Here is a 23,208-nt window from a genome sequence, read left to right on the forward strand (position 1 = left end):
AGATTCTACTTAAATGAAAAAATACAAATTTGACAAACTCAGTCAGGCGGGTTTTTCTTGACCACAACCACCAACACAACAGTATATATGAAGGCGAAAGGTCGATTCCCTGGGCAATAAAATAATAATAAAAATATAAACGTGCATATATACAAGGTTTCTGGTGGATGGTTGTTATTAAAATATGAATAACCATTATAACGACAACGACGGCATTGCCGTCGCGTGTGGACATCTTTTTTCTGCACACCCTAAAGTATTTTTTATTTAAACTGGATGTAGATATGCACATAATGCCGATCCACTTTTCTTTTTTCATAATTAGTTTTATTCTTTATGATATCGTTTGTTAATACATTATTGTCACTCACTAATATAATAACGAGTACATAATCTATAATAACCACTTAGATAATTAAAACGAATTAAAACAAAAATTATGAGAGCCACATAAATGTAGAATACGAACAATTAATATTTTATTTACAGAATAAAAGTTTTGACTGGACGCATAATGATTATACAGACTCTAAGTCCATTTAAGTATTAACCACAACAAGATTACACTGGATAAATACCAAACTGTATAATGCGTGTCTTTTTAATACTTTGTTAGGATATAGTAAATAAGAATATAATATATTTATGGCACTAGTAAAAAGATCCATAAACAGGTTGAGCCGTATAATTAATTTACTCACAAGTATAATTTAAACAGTCTGTAAGTGAGGTTTTCGAAATCAGAGAAGAATATACGATTAAAGGGTACCTAGGTTTCTTAAGTAATATAATATTATACTCAGATGAAGCGTATTAAATTATCTTTATGAATTATATATACTTATCTATATCTTTGCTTTATTTTGCTTTTTTATGTTCAAACTAGACAAGATTTTGATTTATAAATACGTTTATTTAAAATTTAACGTCACTTTGGATTCAGATAAACACAGAAGAGACGAATTTTCTAAACAGAGTTCGGAGTGTCAATAACTAGGCAAGAGAAAAATTGTACTCAAACTCAAAAGTCGAATTATATTCGACGATCGTTTAATAAAAGAGATGAGTTTTTACATACCAATATCCTTTATACGGGAAAGAAAAGTTGAGTCAAGTTGCACGTACGATAAGACAATAACAGAAGTTTTTAGACTAAAATATGTTCTTTTGGAACATATTTTTATTTATAAAAGTTATGAATAAAAAAATATTATAACCATTTAATGTGTGTATAAGAGAGAATGAGAGAATGAGAGAGAGAGAGAGAGAGAGAGAGAGAGAGAGCGTTAGTTTTTGTATTACATGATAAACTCAACATATTTATAATAAATAAATATCCATTGTAATTAATATGAAATTTATAAGAATTTTTTATCTAGTGGAGTTCATCTAAATACGACATTGGCATTATTATATTATCCATATAACATTATATCTTATTATTATGACTGATTTCCAATAAAGTTGATAGGGTTTGCCAGCACAATAAACTTGCGGTGGACAAAATGCATACGACTTTAAAGCAGTCAGCAGACGTTTATATATTATTATTATTTTTTTAAATTCCATCGGTACAGTTATTGGATTCTATTAAATTTTCTTCATAAAAAAAAATAAATATATGTATTATATACCCAAATTCATTTATGACGTAAGTAAATATGTTTGCATATCAAATACTATGGGTGAAATTTAAAAGGGAATATTGGTTCATAAATCAGATTGACTGACTTGAAATCAATTCAATGATGCTAATTCACCATAAAAAAAAATATGTCAAACTTGTAAGACCTCGATTAATAATATTTTTGATTTTTGATACATACAGTTTATGCAGCTATTCTGAAATTAATTTAATAACTGGAAGCTTAATTTCAATTTAAGACCATAATTTCTAGGTAATAAACATACACATACATGTCGTGCAATCATTCTTTTACGTAAATTTACCTTAACTATCTACATTTTTAATTCGTCAATCTTTTATACATTTGTCATCAAATATTTACAAATAAGAATTTATATAAAAATATCTCTTTAGCTATATATCCATTAACAACATTTTACATAATCTTGATATACTAAAATATGTTATAATCCTAATAATGTATATGTTATTGAAATTATTAGGAAAGATCTTAACCTAGTCTAAATAAAATAAAACTGCGTATAACAATGTTATCTGTATTAATCGCCGGAAACTATTTTTAATGTTTTTATTTTCAAAAAAGTTATTTACTATTATTAATAACTATAAACTAAAATATATACGTATAGTAAAAAAAATATTTTGGCAAGGCAAGTACAATATTATATTGTTCTCAGTAGTTTTTATTAATGTACCTTAATTTTGACCTAGAAGTTGCAATAAGTTAGAAAAGTTTTTCTGTAGTACCCTTATAAAACATATAGTATAGGTTTATTTTTATATATACCTAGTATTATAATAGCAGCACGAATAAGCAACATTGTTGAAAATTAATATTATGCTTGGTTTGAATAGGAATAATTTTTATTTTTATTGACATTCAAATGTATAAACCACTTGTGCATAAAAGATTCAACTACGAACTGACACATACAGCAAACCCGGGTCATTAATAATGCAGTGACGGTTGTATATCTAAAAACACTGAGTACAAGGCACATCGAAAATAATATATGTCAATATTTCTGAATAATAATTTTGACTTGTTTCTTAAATATAAATTGAGATATAAAATACGTGTTTTATCAATACATAATACTGTATAGAAACCGTAAAAGCATTGATGTCATACTAGGTACTATTAATTGATACAATGCATCATATATCACAATTTATTAAGCAATTAACCATTTGTGATAAAATTAAGCACTTCAAAGCGCATAGAAACTCTTAAGTCTAATATAAATGTACATCAAAGATCCTTATAGATCCTCCTCGGCGAATAAATTAACGTCTAAACATCAGTCACTGCGACTTGCTATATTATATACACAACAATATTATACACTTCTTTAAGTACGCACCTATATACACTACATACGCGAAACGCTAATGACAAGAAATAATTTCTGACTCCTTACATTTTCAACCTTCCGAATTAATACACACTATATCGTGTTAGCAGCCGTTCTATAAGTACATTCGGTAAAATCAAAATTGACTTCCATTAGGAACTGCTCCCCGTTAGTAATTTTGCACACAATACAAACTACTATTCCTCCTCGTGGTAAGTACCACTGAATTATTGGACCTACTTCGCTACGATGCGTACAAATAGGCACATTTAAATTATTGCTCATACGAATGAGGGTTATTTTATTATTATTATTTATTTATTTATTTTTTGCCACAGCGGACAACTTTTCTCTCGACGTTTGATACTGACCCTCTCCGGTAGTTTTATATAGAAGTGGTGATTTGTTTTTGTTTTTTTTTACAACTTTGTTTCTGTTTTTTTCCACAGCCACCCGACTACTGTTATCCGAAAAGACATGAAAAATGTATTCGCTTGTCAAACGTTTAGCGTCTGTAAATCCCTCAATAGACCTTTAACCCTATGTAACCATTAATCTTGGCTGCAGCAGTCAAGTTATCCCGGCAGTAGTGGAACTGGCAGTGGTGTTTGGCCGACAACACTATACTATTCGTTTGTCGCATTTTCCGTTGTCTTGTCGCATCACCATACCGCACTAAGCTCAAAAAATGATACGGAAATCTTCTGTGTAGTTCTTTTCATGCATCGAAGTACACAAACGTAGGTAGCAGCAACACTATTATGTAAGATTGTGATTAGTCTTATACAAGATCAAATCTTTTCCCGTTTTTGAGGCGTTTATGTAATAAATTCTATCTGAATATGAAAGGATATAATGTTTTACCAACAATACATAAGACTACATCACTACTTTGGCATATTTTGGAAAAAAAATTAACTGATTAATTCTTAAAAAGGAACTATTTCAGAAATGAGTCTACTATAAAAAAAAATTAAATTTGATATTTTTTGATTAAAATTAAATAATTATGAAAAATTGTCTAATAATATGTAAGTATATGTAATTTAATGAATATTAAATTTAATAACAAGAATAGCATTGTACAAAATAAGTTTCAAAAAGAATTTAAATACATATTATTTATAGTCAGAAAGTATTAAACGAAAATCGATTTTATAATAGTTAACAGATAATAAATGAAAGTAATTTTTGAGCCATCTGAACAGCAGTATTATTTATACCTTTTGATAATATTGTGAGTCATTATTTGACGTGAAGAAGGAAAAAATTATAAAATTCAATCTCATTAATAATTTTTTAGCACATTAACTTTGACTTATAGTAGTCCAACTCTTCATAATTTATTTACAATCAATAATCATATTGTTTTATTTTTTTAAACTTAAAAATTAATTTCAGTCTATTTTTAAAATACTTCTCTGCAATCGTCTAATCCCAAAACGTATAACACGTCATATTTATCAAACAATGCACTTTCTTTCAGACTTATTTTCGAACACTTGATTATTTGCCAACAAGAGCAATCAGATAACATAAAATTTAATAATTTATAAATAATTTACTTTCTTGACATATTTTAATGTTAAATTATAAAGTTGTACAAATAGTACACTGCAATGTACGTGCAACAAATTTGTAAGATGTATGTTTATCCATATACGTATCTTGAGAAATAGCACTTTTTTAGTTTATAGACATACAACCTTCCTATAAAATCCATCGATGGATTAAATCTAGCGATTCTACTTGTACCTTTCTATTCTACGAACCATTTACTTAGGAATTTATTACACGTATTATAACTAGAATTAACTGTTCAATGTTTTAAAAAATATAAACAGATAGTTAGCAAAATAGACGATGTATTATATGTGGCATACACCAATAATATTGGTTAAACTTTCAATACAGTTATAAAGGCTTCATTAAACAATATTTTTATTTGTTAAATAAAAATAGTATGTTTATTTTAACAGCATCTTATTTATCATTTTTTTTAGATCTATTTATAACGTTTTTATGTATACTTATTTTATTAACAAAGTAACAAACACATTGTTTAAAAGCTAATACATAAAAATAAATATTTCAATGGGAATTCTTATAATAATATTATTAAAGTACTTAAAATCATTATTGAGAATACTGAAGATATCATTGTCTAACCAAGAATATCAACCTTCGATATATGCTATCACTAGTATTATTAGTTTTAATTACTTGTACATGGTAGTACAAAGTCACGTACCCAAGCCCAAGAGCTAGTACAATTCTCTTCTCTATTACAAACTCATAATTATGTTGGATACCAGTAGTTTTTAACTAAAAGTTTTGTATTTCATCGAAACGTTTACTAAAAAAATTATGTACAAAGTTTTATTTTTTAATAGAGTTTAAAACTTTAATATTGCTATTAAACCAGTGTATACCCAGAATACCAAATAATATTAAAATTAATCAATTAAGAACTGATAGTTTCTTATGAAAAAATTTTACTAATCGACTTTACTTTTCTTATAACAGCAATTTAATAATTAATGAATTGACATTTATTTTATTAAAAAATATAGTTATTGAATTTCCTTGTAAACATGTTTTGTTGAATATTAAAAAATTTGTAAAATTCTAAAAAATATATATCATTTGGAATCGAATAAACAATAAAAATCAAATAATCAGTAAAACATTATTTTTTTAACTGAAAAATTAATATAAAAAAGTAAAATAATTATTAAAAAATGAACAACGAAAAAAAAACCACATAATTTCAACAATATTATTAGTTATACAGAATATTCTTAAATATGTGCTCTTTAATAATACAAAATAATATAACTTATTATTTTGTATGTGTTTTTTAATATCTGTAACATAAAAGCTTTTAACACACATAAGACACATTAGGTTACACTGAGCTAAAAATAATTATACACAGGTGTTCGTATTTTTTGAACACAAAAATAGCAGTTACTCAAACGTGAAAGGGTTACTCTTTCTTAGATATAGCGGTTTAGCTAGCCTACGTCGTATTCCATTTCTAATAATTATTTTTAAATAGGATATTTTATGGTCTACATGGAGAAAATTATACTATAACTTATAATGGATACTACATAAAAATCAATATTAGGATAAATAATCCTAAAAATATATTATAAATGCATTTTAATGAATATCTAAAAGTAGATTTTACATAAAATATGGATATATTATACATATATCACGTGTGTATAAATTTAGTCTTGGAAAAATAAGAAACTAATTAATTTGTTTTGATATTGAAATATATATATAAAAATTAACAAAATCGATATTATAAGGTAAAAAGGATAAACGTTAATATTTCATGTTCGTTTTCACCCACAGCGAATTATGGTTAAAGGCGATGATCTGATTTCTACGGTTTAATAACCGGTATTTTTTTTGTATACATTAATAAATCATTCTTATGGGCATTCTAATTAAATTGTCTCACTTGTTTTTTTTTACTTTAGTATAAAATAGGAGCATGTTGAACAACATAACGTACGTGGAGAAAGTGTTATATTTTCATCTACGTATGAATATATTTTCACCTAAATACGATTATTTTAATGTAGCCTAAGTAGCTCTACTTATTTCAGAGTGAAATTTGCATTTCTTTGTTTAATTTTGTAAATACCTAATTCTAATAATTATCACACAACAGTTGGGACAAATCCAAAAGAAATATCCACGTGTGTTGCATTGTTGAATGTCTGATATTATGTATATTAATGATTTTTTGAATAAATATATAAAAAAATAATATTAATAATATTAATATTAATAATATTAATATTTTTTGATGTTTATTGCATTGAGCTTTTAAAACAGAACAGATAGATCATGAATACGTGATAATATTCTCTAGCACGTTTCGTGTGTTAAGCATTAAGCATTAATCGACGTAGTTTTGTAACAAAACCACCAATTGATAAGGAAAGTACACAATTTTCTGGGTGAGTTACTACTTAAAATCATGTATAATTACTGATAAGGAATAAGATTTTAACAGTTGTGAGAATAATAAATAGGAGGACAATTATGTAAAGTGCTCCAAACAACAAAAACGTTTCAACACTTTATACATTGTATCACCGTATATTAATTTACTTGCTGTATTTATGTAAGAGTATTACTAAACATATTATTTATTTTTCCATTTTTAACTTTTAATTCCATTTGACTGACTTTTACACGTATAACATAATGTTACAGTAGGTACCTACGTCAGAATGCTAGCGATAGGTAATATCCCCGGAACTCCGGTGAGACGAGTAGAAAATAAAAAAAAAATAAAATAAATGCCGGGTACACTTATTGTACGAAAATGACACGCCAAGCAACAATAATGATATTCATAGTAGTAGAATGGCATCGTGGCGTTATTTCGGATTCCATTTTAGCACTCAAGGACTTACGCACCGAAGACGTGCCCGAACATTCATTACACGCGCGAGACGCATTTAAAATTCTTGGATGGAGTGGAGAAAATGTACACAGTTTGCATGCAGAGTTTTGATCATAATTCCCTTAGTGATATATATATATATTTTTAAAAAAATGAAAAAATGTCAGGATTTTTTAAGGCTGTCTGTTTTTTTTCGAAATGGTTACGGAGTAACATTTTATGTCATGGTAAATCCACATCACGGATAATAATAATAAAAAAAAGGAATTATTTCCAGTTAGTAGATGCGAGGATTTTAGAAGTTTTTACTCAACTACGTCCGCAGAACATTTAAAGCTTAAATATCATAGAGTACGTAGATAACATTATAGTTCCTTTAAGTCTATAAAATATTATATATTATAGTCTAAGTCTTCAGTATAATTTCAGTTAAAATTAAAGAACGATAAGACCTGTATTACCCGATTACTTTTTGTATATAAATATAGATATATACTTAAAAGTTTATTTGTAATAGATTGTATTATATTATGTTTACCTCCATAGTAATATACATAAAAAAAATCTCCCAAATAAATATCTTGAATAAATATATTTATTTATATTTTATGTTATATTAATTATAAGTTCAGCATTTTCTTATCTGAAAATGTATTGTGGGTATACTCCTCGCCGTCTGTTCATACGCTTTAAAAAGATAATACTATTCTCAGTGCTCGAATTGGGAAAAATTAAGTAGAGGAGCTCAATCCAATGATATAAAAACTGCGTTCCAAGTGTACAATTACTTAACACAGACCGTGGGAGGGCTTCGCCCCCCCAATACCTCCTATTGGCAACCTTAATTATATTTTAAATACCACTTTTCAACTACACCGGTATTTTAATTCTACATTCATACTAGTTCACAGAATAGATATGTATAATAAAAAAATAAACAAACTACAAAAAAATATATATAGGGCCATAAAAGTGATAATAATAATAATAAATTAATAAACTATTATAAAAAAAAAAATTTGATAGTAAAAATTGTAAAATTAGATAGTTTATAAATTGAATTCCACATTTTAATAAAAATTATTTTTGACATAAGCCGTCCCCCCCGTTCCTGTGAAAAAATAAAGTTGCATAACTTGCAATTAAAAAGATCGATTTCAATTTGGAGGAGAATAACTTATTTAAAAACAGAAATAATATTTTGATATAAACTGTTTGATTGAATAAAATAATCATTTTCATTAACTAATTGAATTTAACTTTTAAATGTTAACAAAGTATAACTTTCAGTGAAATTAAAAGTTTTAAATTAATTAAATTAATTAAACATTTTTTTCCTTAACTTAAATATAGCATAAGAAAATTTAGTATAGATCAGAATTTATATATATAACTTGCAATAATAAATAAATTTGATTATTAAAAACTAATAATTTGTAAATTTCACGAATAATTTATACAGTAAAATAATAGTTAAAAATATTCTTAATCATGTTTATGTTTTAACTAAATAGAGTACTCAAATACTTAATTAAAAAATATCATAACCGTTTTTATAAATAATCTTTACACTATAATGCATTGTTTTTAAAATGTATGTTAATTTATATAGATGATTTTTATAACTATTACAATTTTTATTAATTCAGAAAAACGCTGGCTAAAAATTAAGTTATAGTTATATTTTATAAAAAGTAACTACTGTTAAATTGATGGTAAATTAATGAATTGCTAATGTTTTTTATTAAAAGATAAATATTAATTTTGTAAAAATAAAATCAATAAAATACTAAGTTAACAACAATATACATAACACTTTATAAGCAGGGGTCTTCAACCTTTTAATGCAGAGGGCCGCGCATTATTTTTTAAAAATCTTGCTGGCCACATTCATTGTAAAAACATATATTTTAGACAAAAATTCAGTTTTATTCTTACAACATATATAGATGCTAAATTTTAAATGTGATTACGAGCCACACTTATGACAAGCTGGGCCGCGGGTCGAAGACCCCCTGCTCAATGGCTTTATGATGAATATAATAAAAAAAATTAAAATATTACATAAAATATTTTACCGCATATTATAGATACATATCATATATTTAACAACAAGTTTTATTTTCCAAGTAAATCAATATTTTTCAATTTAATTTTATCGTATACAGTACTAAACGAAGCCTACTTCAAATTTATTACGTCCACGATAAAACAAAGTCCTAAAGACTAGACATATAATACAATATTCGTCCAAAAGTTGTGTGCTTGTCTCTCTGAACTGGGAAATAACGTTAATAATGCCACACTACTACCCTCTCACCTAGTACATATACCACAAAATTGCTTTTGAAAAGCAACTACCTCCACTCTACTACCATTTTAGACTGTATTTCTTTCGCTGTATAAAACAACAAACACCCCAGTGCAAATAAAACCACAACGTTCAAGTTATTATTAAAACGTCATTATGTCACCGATTTCCAAATACAAGACACCCCCAATATTGGCGTGTTTGACTAAATGCAATAAAAATATAATATTAACTTTCTGGTGATCTTTGCTAATACGTAATACACTAAAGACCCAAAATACAAAATAAAAGGTAAATATGATTTATAATAAATTAATAAACATTTATTAAGTACATACAGCTAGTTTTCTATATCTACTTCTGTAGTTATGTAATATAAATTATAGTATGATGTATACTCTAAACTATATACCGAATAGAGTGAAGTGAATACAGTAGCACGCAATATTTTAAATTAAAAAAATTAATGTAAATGTATAGGTACTTGTTAATCAACTAAACACTATAACAATATCGATATGATACATCACAACAATTTAATGAATAATATTTGACAGACATAATTATATCTACATAATATTATATACATTGCTCATCATAAAAATGACAATGCAATTAATATTAATTATAAATAGTTCACAAGATAATTAAGATTTATAACTTTTTAACTCAAAAGTTATTTTAAAGGACTACAGTATAGTATTGACTATACATCAAGTTATTCTCTAACCTAACTTATCTATAACGTTTTGCTCAATGTGGTAATAATCATTCAATAATTCTCAATAGAAACAAATAAACAATATGATTAATAAAAAAAATATAAATATTCTATTACACGTGGAAAATTCGTTATAATAATCAAAATTAAATACATATTCCAAATCGAATAAATAGACTATAAAGGTATTGCGAAACTAAGGTCGTTAAAATACAATTTTTACAACAAACAACTTACTATAGACAACTAAAATAATATTTTACAATAAATATAACAGAATGAAGGTTACTATAAAAAAATAATCATAATACCATAGATAGACACATGTGTCAACAAAAGAACTGATAAAAAAAAAATATGATGCATCAGCGTATTCTGTAAAATTTATTCATGATAATGACTTGAAATGGGAAACCATTATCACTAAATACACAATATTAAACATATCCTGTCAGATAAAAATGGAATGTTCGTATCATTTTTATAATGGGTAAAACTGTAAAAACGCTCTTAATATACTTGGCATTTTACGATAAATCAAAAAAATTACCTTCAACCTTTGGATTTAATAATAAAAATTTAATATCAATGTATACCCTAATTTGTTTATAAACTTAAATAAACAAACGATAATTGTTATTTTAACAACGAAGAACATCTTTTTTCATATTGTTTAGTCTATACTTATTTATTTACGTACAAAAACCAACAAAATTAGAAATCAAAACTGTTAGTGATCTAAAACACTGAAAATCGACAATACTTGTAATCAAAAAAGGATATAAAAACAGTATATGGAAAAATATCGATTATTTATTAAGAAAAAGGCTTTTCTTTCAGTTTCTATTGTGTTAACAAAATAGAAAAGTATAAGGCATTTAAAAAAAAAAAATATTGATTTTTAACCAAAATAAAAAAAAACTTCGCTTTTCCTTACAAAATATACACATCTTTTAGTAACTTATATTTTGATGTGTATTTTCTATAAACTATTGTAATTATTGATTCACTTTCTTTTAATTTAACAGAAATAAAACAGATTACGAGATGGTAACAATCGATGACAACTATTGAACTTTTCTTACAACTGATGGTTCGTCGAACTCAAGTGACGTTTAAAAAAAATTCTAGTAGAATATATACACATCGAAAATAGAACGAATTGTATTTCCGGCAACGTTGTATGTGCGGACACGGAGTTCAGTGGCCGCCCGGTTCACAACGAATCTCTCGCGAAAACCGGTTCCTAATAAAAAAAAAAAAAATAATAATAAATAAAATAACGGATCTTGCTATTTTTATTTCTCTCAATTTATCTCGTTCAATGTTCCATTAATTAAGATCTGCCATCAGCCAACAATTACCTAGTAATGTTCATGACTGGAACATTTATAATGATTGGATGAAGAGGAGTACTAATATATACACTGCACGGTAATGAATGAGATGATAATAAAAAAAAAAATAATTTCCTTTTGTTACGTGATCCAAAGTAAATTTACGATTATAAACTGTGTTGAACCTTTTCAAGCCAAATATTAACATGGCCACAATATTTCAAATCTAACTATATAAGGATTAATTCACTGAGCGTACATTGAACTGGTTTATAGGTGAATAATAATAAAAACCGCAAAAAAAAAACTTTTTACATCACTACGCAACCACGTATATTGCAGTTATCACGTTTTACATAAAAGTAATATATTTGCACACAATTTTTATAAAACATTAATCCTGTAGATATTAAATATATATACATTATATATATAATAATATTACGTATATTATTCTATCTATATGAATACACGATAACAAGTAACTCTTCAACCTTCAACCATCAAATTAAAAAACTATAAATAACATTGAAAATCAAAAGGTATAATAAGTATCGTATAGTATCAAATATTCTTTTCGTCTAAAATTAAATAAAAAAACATCTAGTACTTATATATGAGTACATTATTTGTAAAGTTAAATATTAGATTCAAAACTAATCCGATTCAGTTAGTGTGAGTTATTTTATATTAAATACAAATATACGTTTACTTTTATAGTCACATAACACAGAAGAACAATTATTATTATGGATTATCGGCTGACCCTTATAATTAGTTATTAATGTTAGAACACCTTATTATAACTAATAACGAATGGATAACAAATAATCATTTAAATCATTGTCTTATTTAATAAATATACCATCAATTAATTATATTGACTTTTTGTAATATATCATAATTCTGTTAACTAGTTTTAAGACCTTTAAGTACCTAAATTTAATTTAATATATAAAAAAAAGAAATTGTACAGTATAATATTAAAGTATAATAATATGCATTATCTGAGATCTTGACATAATTGTTAGGATCAATTATTTATTCTCTACAAAAATATACCTTAGTTTTTAAATATTATGCCACCATTGTATCTCAAAATAAAATAATACAAACAACATAGATTTATTATATACAATTATCTTAATATCTTTATATGCAATTTAATGATATAAATAAAAGCAATATATATTTATAATAATATATCAACTGCAGTAAGATGTTTAAAATACTAAATTTATATTAATTTATTATTACACTGTTATTTATGATTATCATACAAATATATTAAAAACACTTTGCGAGTTAACGAGATTGTTCATTTTGATTGAGTTCGTCGATTTGATATTTCAAAATTCAGTACAATCTTACTTAAATTATTGGATCTAGTTGAAAATAAAGAGGACAGGGGTTTGAGATAAGAATTAATATTATGTATTTTTTGTGAATAAATTTGGCGTAAAAAATGTTGTGATGAAAATATCGTATTCGATTTAATAGAATATTTATTATAATATAATAATTCACGTTGAATTTTTCTTCTTTTTTTAGCTAGTTATTTACACATAAAATATATACGTTATGATATCTCTGTATGTTTTTCTCGATATTCTCTTTAAGTCGTAAAAAAGGCATCCTTTCTAAATACAAAACGCATTACTCCATACTTCTAAAGTTCTAAAGGTGAGCGGAAACGTTTATCTATATCCGGCAGAAACGTTTTGCTAACAGACGCACGAATGTTCATCTGACACCCTCCCCCAATCACACCTTCTTGTTGCATGTGTCAAGACATACAGCATCTTTTGCACGAATAATTTAATCTCTCCCCACAATATTACCATGGCAAAGGATATGCCCAGCGAAACTGTGGGGGCAACCATCTCTATTACCATTATTATTGAGCGATATTCGTTGTTATAATTTTTCGATTAAGTTTACATTATTGTTGCGCGCATGCATGAGTCGAATTTCTGAGTGAAAAAATACCTTTTTATTTCCTGTGCCCACTGTAACACACTATACTATTGATGGTTGACTTGATATAATTATATTACGCGAGCAAACAATGTTATTATTTCATATAGATTTGCGCTTAAAATATTTTTAGTATAAAAATAACCTAATAACTAATATATATATGAATATAATAAAATACATATTTCATGTGAACGAGATAAGGAAAAAAACAATACGATAATAACTAGATCACTCTTTAAATATGATTCTCATACTTTTTTTTTTTTAAATAACGACGAAGACTTGATGTTCAGATTTTATTTTATCTGAAGGTATAGTCTGCTGTGTATATTGATAAAAATCCTAGGATTTCATTCAAAATTGAACTACACTCCTAACAAACTAAAGATTTTTAAAATAGAAAACCCACGATATATAACTATAAATTAATTATCATTGTAAGACAACTCGTTTTGATTTAATCAATAATACACTACTATGATATATTAACATTGTATAACAAGAATATGGCACTTGAAAATCCTTAGTAGGAAGACAGATGAAAATGTTGAAATTTAAAGATGATTTATAAAATAATCGACAGCCATTAATGCGATTATAAGCCTCGAGAGGTATAGCTAAGTGCTTTAGTTCAAAGTTATATAAAATGAACATAATCCGATCAAAACCCGGCAGTGTTAACCTTTTGCTCTTTTGATAGAATTTTTGTGGATTTTTCTTTGACCACTGAAGCGCTAACCATATCACCTGACAACACCTTTACGTATCAATAGAGAAAATATTGGAAAAATAGAATGATATTGAACTCTGTGAGATCGTAACTGAATCTAACTTATTTCTTTCTCAGATACTACAATTTAATAATATACGCAAGCCTTGCAATAAATAAATGTACGATATCATAGAAATCACTAATTTATTTATCTCAGTTAAAGTTTAAATGGCTAACATTTGAAACAGATTCAAAGTGACACGTTAACACTAAGAACGTACATAACTACATACACCTCGATTACAAAGTAAACATTCATTATTAAATATAATGTATGGATAACATTTTAAAGGTATCGTCTATATTTTTTGACAAAAAGAAAATCTAACATGTCTAAATGAAAATAGACATTAATGTACATTTAATATTATATTTTAATTTATTACCCAAATTATAATTTTAAGGTTTATCAAATTGTAATTATTTTATTTTATTTTTAACAGCATTCTAAGTATGAAAACGAGAAAATTGATTAAAGCCGGGCATTGATCCTTCTATGATTCAAATGTACACTTACTACTTAGCCATGTACGTTTAACAGCATAAATCGAATTACTGCCCTGGGTGACCTTTTCCCACATGAATTACCACAATGGTATCGTAGCCGGGGATTTAATTACATTTTTCTATAGGATAGGGAACAGTGAAAGCACAATCAACAAACACAGACACACAGCATATACACAATAATTTTCAACCCTTCCCAGAGATACATAATTGGTTTGGTAAGTAATTTTAATTAGTTCCGGACATCACATTGAAGTAAATTAAGTTTTGAAACAGGTAAACCAAATTAAAATTCTTTTAAGCATTACTTGAGATTTAATCATAAATTTAAATATTACTTACAACAAAAGTACTTTATAAACTTTGATTTATAAAAAGTGCATCACTCACCTGAAAAAAAAAATACATATTAATATATAGAACATAGAAAAACAATAGTCAATGTATGTATGTAAAGTTATAAAATATTAAGTCAATAATAAAAATATAATTTTATCCGCTCATAATTAAATTGATTATATGTAATTGCAACATGTACCCATTTTTTTAAGTGCAATGCGAATTAACGATACATTAAATCCATGGGCTATAAAAATAAATTTGCATTGTGATGTTTAAATATTTTTTTGTCAACAGTATTCAAAACATTTAATAAATAAATAATAATAGGCAATAAATACTAATATATATATATATATATACATACACACATAGATCAAAATAGTTATTCTTATTACCACAAGCAATTACATACATATTACAATATCACATAGCAAGTAAAATTAACATCTTGTGAATTATAATCACGAAAGGTTAAAAAAAATATTTATCAAAAATTAAACAGCTTTTGATTTCAAGTGTAATTAAAATATACATTTGTGAAGCCCATTATTATTTTATTTAGATATAAAAAGTCTTTAATTTCTTTTATAATTGAAACATTTTCAAATTATATTAATCTGGCAAACTTATAATGTGGTTTCAAAACTACTGGAACATATTATATATTAGTGTTGGAATTTTATTAACTTTTATTTCAAACTCGGGTTGTCGTTCATTTAATATAGATTTATATAGTTATTTTTAAATAAATGAATTATGAAAATTGAACATACGCCATTTAAATAATAAAGGAAATGCTTTTCCGCTAAATATAATAAGGTGAAAGTTAAGGTGATCGATTTTCTATCATAGGGATTTTCCTTCTCTCGGTACATGACATTCAATTTGATTCGCGTCATTATGCATTAGATATATATAATATAGTATAGAAAAAAAAAAAGAATTTGTTGAACATATATTTTGTTATTGTGTAATTACATAAAAAAAAAAATAGTTTGAAACCCTTCGTTTACTTAATCCAGACAATAATAAACACCATTTATAATAAAACAATTTATGTAATCAATATCAAAATGAAAAACGAGTAACATAAAATAAAAACGATTATAATATTTTGAACAACCTAATATATGTAGTATATATTTATAGGTTAGAAAGTCATAAGCAGATCACGGCCAAAGAAATTACTAAGAAACAAATTAATAACTAGTGTCAAATAAAAGATAAGCAAGACCAATGAGTAGTAATTATTGTATTCAAAACGTGCATCCATTAGTAATTTAATTAGTTTACAACAGATTGCTACTCCATTTAAGTACGATTAACTTTTCAGACGCTTAAAACCGTTTATAAAATATTTAATACTAACATGACATAGAAATAAGAAATTGTAATAAAACAGAAGTAAAAACAGTTATAATAATTTAGTATATAACCAATATATTGTAATACGCAGTATTAAAATTTTTTTATTAGCATACTACCAACATACTTTTTTATTATTAAATTTGTAATTTGGAAATTAATAATTAATTTTGCGTAACATTTTTTAATACGACAAAGGACACGATGACAAAGAATTATGTCAGTAATCGGAAATTGTAAAATGATTAAATCAACGAAAAACACGAAATATGAGTCACTTTATTAATCAACAAAATCGTTGAAATAGCATAAAATACATTTTTATCGAAACAATACATATTTAACAACAACCATCACTATATTTACAGTTTATACAACCTTTTTTTTAACTAATAACTGAAATAATAAAAAACTGATCATTAAGAGCAAAATAATAAGCACACGCTTATGATTTATACAAATAAAAAGACGGTTGTAAATCGATACTATCTTTTTTTTATACCCAGAGAGCTGTACGTCTTTTTATTTACTCGAACATATAAAATGCCTTACTAGGTATATAATCTACCTACGTACATAAATAATGTTAGCAATAGAAGGAAATTCGAATGCAATACATCAAGATAATGCTTGTCCAAAAAGAAATCTATTTTCCGTGAAAATCGTATACCATTGTTCGTTGATCGACATACATGTTACATAGGGTTTGCGTTAAAGATATAGGTCACATGTATCAAAAGTTTGGAAAGGAGTAAAAAACATAAAGATATTTTTGAAAAAAAATACTGGTAGATAAATGAATGGTAAAAAATGATTTTTAATTATACGAAAAAAATCTCAAAAACGTCAACATATAAAGTTATTACTCTCTCATTGGAACTCCCCTGCAATTTATTTAATACGAAAAAAAGGTTGTTTACTTTTAGTGAATTCGTCCATCTTAAACTTTCATTGATTTTAAGTTAAGAAATCTCATTAGAAATAAATTAAAAATAAAATACAATTCACACAAATGTATTTCTTTTATTCTTTCATAATTCGTTTTAAACGACTGATTGTTTTTATAATTAAGAGTCTCGAGTGCCAAGTTTTAAGGGTTTAGATGAAAACTTTTTATTTATCACCTATAACTACTATAAAAGTTTAGTTTTCTAGCTCACTTTATTTTATTTTATTTTGCTTTTTATTACTTATTATAAATTAATATTTATATTTTAAATAGGTAAATGTACCACAAGCAAAATAGTTACCTAAATGTTTTCACGATTCTAGCAAATACCTTACTGAAGTTCAAGAAATTAATGATCGAATAATGTTATAACTAATGATCGTATGACGATACTTTTCTCTACAAAGGAAGTTTTAAAATTAATTGCCATTGTTTTAATATCGTAAAAAAGTGAGGGAGGCACCTTGAGTTTTCAGGACTTTTTGTTCCAAGCCACTAAAGAAAGTTAATTTCATTAAATTTGCGGCTGAAAACGTATGACACGTAAATTATTCCAGGATGTCTTTCTGGTTTTGAAAACCATTTTTCATTACTTTTATTTTTTACATTTAAATACAAATATAATAATAATGAAAACTATTTTAAGTAGATATTCCAGGAGCAATAATAAAATACAGATTATATGCATAAAATTATTGAAGGTAATTAATAAGACCAAATAAATAAATATAAAATAAACTTCCGTTTGGACATAAAAAAAATACTAATACATTCAAGTCATTTGGTAATCATAATTAATCCAACTAACTTAAAATTCTTTATTGAAATATAATTACATAAACCTATTGATAAAACTTATATTAACAAGGAGTACAAGAAATTGTCTAATTCGTTAGAATAATACAACGAAATATCGATTTCTTTGACCAGAAAATGTTATGTGATAAATTAATGACTAAGACTAGAATTTTGAGTAAATCTAACTGTAGTTAGAAATTTATATAAAAACGTATTTTTACTTTTTTTTTTTTTTTAACACATAATATAATAAAGACAAGAGGAAAAAGACACGTCGGAACTATTATAACAATAAGAAATATTAAGACACGCTGATCTCTACATTTGTACAGACAATTCGTTATGACATACGAGTTTGGGTCAATACTGATGAGGGTAACCATAATTCGGACTGGAAAATATCGTTAGACTATCAATCTCTGGGATCCCTCTTTTTTTTTCTACTCAACAAGCGTTCTGCGAAGGAATTTCATTATTACGATGTCGTAAATACGAGGAGATAGAAAATGAGAGGAATTATGATGTATAAATATAATTTATTGAAGATTGTAGGGTAGAAGAAATGACATATCCTATCCACCTAGATATACTTTTCTTACATAAACGATTTTTGCTGAACAATAAGTCCTTAGTGTGAATTTAAACCTTTTCGAAATCAACAATTGCATGTAATACTAGTATTTGTTATTATATGTGTATAGTATTTAAACGCTTTACCAACAGACAAAACAACAATAGGTATATTTACTCTGTTTATAAATGATGACGTATCTCGTAAAATTGAAATATTGAAGAAAAACAAGAATTATACACTATATTTTGTGTTTATTTAAAAACCTTGAAGATTGTAAAACTTTGATCAATTTTTATACATATATATAATATATTGCTCACAGACTCTATGTATGTAGTCTTTGGCAAAACGGAAATGATAGGCTTCAAAACGTGTAGCATACGAAAACAATCTGCTGATAAAATAGTGATTTCGAAGAGTCATGTTCTCAATTCAGAAGATTTGTTTTGTTCTTCGCAGTATTGATTAAAATACAACAATCGTTCGAATACTACGTGTCCTCAGGCATGTTATTGTATCAAAAGATGACCAATCAGCGTCAGACTTGGCGAACGTAACAGTTTTATCCACCGTATTGTCACATTTTTAACGGCTCTCATACCATTTATAATATATTTATATATTTCCAACATCTGATATAAAGAATGAGTTTTTAATGAAGTTAATTAAGTTTAAAAAAAACTACATTAAATATCATTGCTTACGTAAAATTTATTTATTTTAAGGTACCTACTACGTATACCAAAATTAAATTAAACTGATAAAATCTTTTGAAATGCACCAGACCAAATCACTATATACACACATAAATGTTCATTTAACTTTAAAGAACATTATTAATAAGCATTCGCGGTTTTGGATATACGATGCTATAATTGACTTTGTTGTTTAAATTATAATATTAAAAAATGTGCTTTAACCTATGTTGTATGATTATATAAAGAAAACTGCTAGCTTGCATCGTAATGACAACCAGGAGATTATTCCAGTAAACACGGAAAATTTTGTGTCGAAAATTAAAAAAACCGCCTTATGGGGTCGTCACGCTCTGGTTGTAAAGAAAAACGCATTATTGTTAGCGTTGGGTAGTTTTTTCTGTCGTTGTGTCAATAGCCTCTTAAAAAACTTAATGTTTCTAGGGTTTTTCGCACAAACGAACAAAAATCAATCTGTACACGGTCTACTTGTATCGGTTTCGCACGAATAATGCGTTTTCGAGAATAAAACTGATCTAGAATGAACCTTGAAAACTCAACGACCTGTATCCAGAGGTCTATGACTTTTAGAGCAATTGCTAAGATTTTGATGCGACTCCATGAATTCACTTTAAAGATATTACGTTTTGAATTTAAACAATGCATTAAATAGCAATGGTCAAGATTACATAAAGTTTGTTAAATATATATAATATAGGTAAAGTATATATATGTGTGTGTGTGTGTGTGTGTATTAGATATGTATGTATTATAAGCGCACGTATAATATATTTATTATGTTATAAAAAATAAAACAGATTTATGGATGAGGTCTAGCGAGATTTCAGAAACGGTTGGTATACCTACACATTTTCTTTATTGAAATCATAATATATTTCGTTGTAGTCTCTGAGGACGAACAGAGTTATTATTTCCCATTACAAAATAATTCATTTTTTCGGGCCAAGTTAACCGGATTAAATCGCACACGCGCGTTGTACAGCGAAAACACGTCACCGCTAAACATCGACACGGCTACGGTACGCCCCACCACCGTGCATGAACTTAGAAAACCGTTTGACTTCCCCACTTTTGTAATGTCGTTGAGTATATAACGTATTGTCGGACGTGTGAAAACGACATGGTATATTATTCATCCGTATCAGCAAAAGAGTGAGAGAAAGATGATGGCTAATGTCCCAGAGAAAACGTTGTCGGGGCGAATAGATAAAAATTTGTTTAATGCATAACACACAACAGTGGTGGTGGTCATTACATGTAGAGAAAATATATTTTACGTAAATATAATATAATAATATACATAATTTAATATATTATAAATGATATGCAATTTTCGTGTTTTTTTGTCAAAAAAAAAAAAAATTATGTATATATATTATTATTTTTCTTATTTACGCAATCTAAATAAGAGTATATAACTACTAAATCGAGGAGTCGTGGGACGACAGATTTTAGCGTGTTTGGCGATTAAAAAAACTCCCAAGACATCTTCTATAACAGTATTGTTCTTTAGTTATGCATGTAGTGTATAGGTACATAGGATTCGCGCCGGGCACATACCATGGCCTCTTTAATCTGCTTGACGCCGATCGGGTTGAACCACTGATGCATGTTGATGAACCGTTTGGGCACCATTTTTAAATGGTGCCTTTGACCGGCAACAGCCGCAGCGGTCGTGGGTATCGGATACGTGGCAGACAGGCAACCACCGACGGACGACTGGTGGTGTTGCGGCGCCACGGCACCGGTAGTGTCCACGGTTAACGGGGTGGTGGCCGCGGCGTCCTGTACCAGACCAACGCCGGTAGCCAGAGGATCCGGCATCGGGTTTTCCAGTACCACCATGGCGTCGACGTTAGAGTATAGGCAGTCGACAGATGGTCAAGTGCCGCTAAACGCACCGCCGAATTTCGACCATGATGGTACAAAGAATACAAAAAATTATTAAAAATAATATTTATATTATAATCTGTGGTATAACAAACAAACGTCGCAAAAACAATTTTTTTACGAAAAAGAAAAAAGGTTTTTATAAAATGCATAAAATAAATTTGCAAATACACAATAACCGCGCGGATTGATATCGAAATGACGAATATGATTCGAACACGGTCGACGACGATGTCCGTCGATCAAGACTGTCGCACAAACACTAATGCGAATGCGTGCGCGCGGATAGACGGCGGCGGCCGCGTGTGCGTTTCGCCGCGCGCGCGTCGTCGACGGACACATAGGCAGGCAGGTGGCGGCAACGGCGTTCGCGCTAGGTGGGAAGAAGCGCCCGCACATCACCCGCGAGGAAAATGAGGCAGCGCATGCGTGCACCACCACGGCCGGGTCGACGTCCAATCGCAACCGGCCATACGGATTCCCGTCGCAGTCGTCGGACGATCGCGCAAGAAAATTTCCACTGTTTTGTGAAACAACATAAGGATATCGTACGGGCGTTCGACGGACTTAGGAAGTCAACCATATAAATATTATATATAATAATAATAGTGATGATGATGATGATACTAAAAATAGTAATAATATGCAAATAACAATATAAAACACAGTCGTATGGTATAAATATTAATCCCAACACTCGTTCAGACTTACTTTAGAATATTTAAAATGCATAGTGAATAATAGTCTAGTCGGTTTAGTTTGAGTCTCGAACATTATACGAGAACAGATAATTGGGAGTCCGAAAAAAAAATTACACATTAAGTTATATATTATTAATAATTACTTAATTTGTCCTGCTGGCTGGCAAACTGCGACGATGACGAGTATGTACGTTTAGACATGACAGCGGAATAAAAATATTACACTATATTGTACACAGCGTGTAGAACGTATTTCATGCTATGTGAATATGCAAATGTATGAAAAATAACAACACACCACTGACTACTGCTGTTCATCACCGATGACAGTGAAGGGTTTTTATTTACAATTAACAGTTACTTTAGAGCGCAAAGTGTACAACAATATAAAAATTAAAAAAACTTCATAACCATATATATAAAAAATTCTCAATGAAAAGAAAAATTAAAAACAACTATAGTTATACATAGTTAATAATACTGACGCACGCTCTACTTTGAAATATATATATATATAAATAATACTATACTCAATCGTTAATCTGCCACAAGATAAATCTTTATACGATGAAGTAACGACGGCAGCAATTAAAACAAATCTACTTTAATTATACTTAAGCTGTAAATACATCGTATACCTTACTCGAATCGTCATTAAGAGAAATTTTTAAAAAGAATCGTTACGCCAAGTCTTTTCAGTAATATTGTATGGTGTAACCGTTTCTAAATAAATAACTACAATTTAATTATATTTAAGACATTTCCATGACGTATAGATTCAACGGAGCTTTATTTCTCAGCTTGACT

At 27.5% G+C, this 23,208-nt stretch overlaps 1 protein-coding gene and 1 pseudogene across 13 annotated transcripts in view; both read right to left on the reverse strand.

Moving 5' to 3' along the window:
* LOC113555015 (maternal protein pumilio) overlaps positions 1-23,208 on the reverse strand; it is a 98,492-nt gene that overhangs the window by 28,574 nt on the left and 46,710 nt on the right. The window lies entirely within an intron of this gene.
* LOC113555017 lies at positions 15,010-21,948 on the reverse strand (annotated as a pseudogene).

This window comes from Rhopalosiphum maidis, chromosome 2, assembly GCF_003676215.2.
Source record: "Rhopalosiphum maidis isolate BTI-1 chromosome 2, ASM367621v3, whole genome shotgun sequence".
Lineage (NCBI taxonomy): Eukaryota > Metazoa > Arthropoda > Insecta > Hemiptera > Aphididae > Rhopalosiphum > Rhopalosiphum maidis.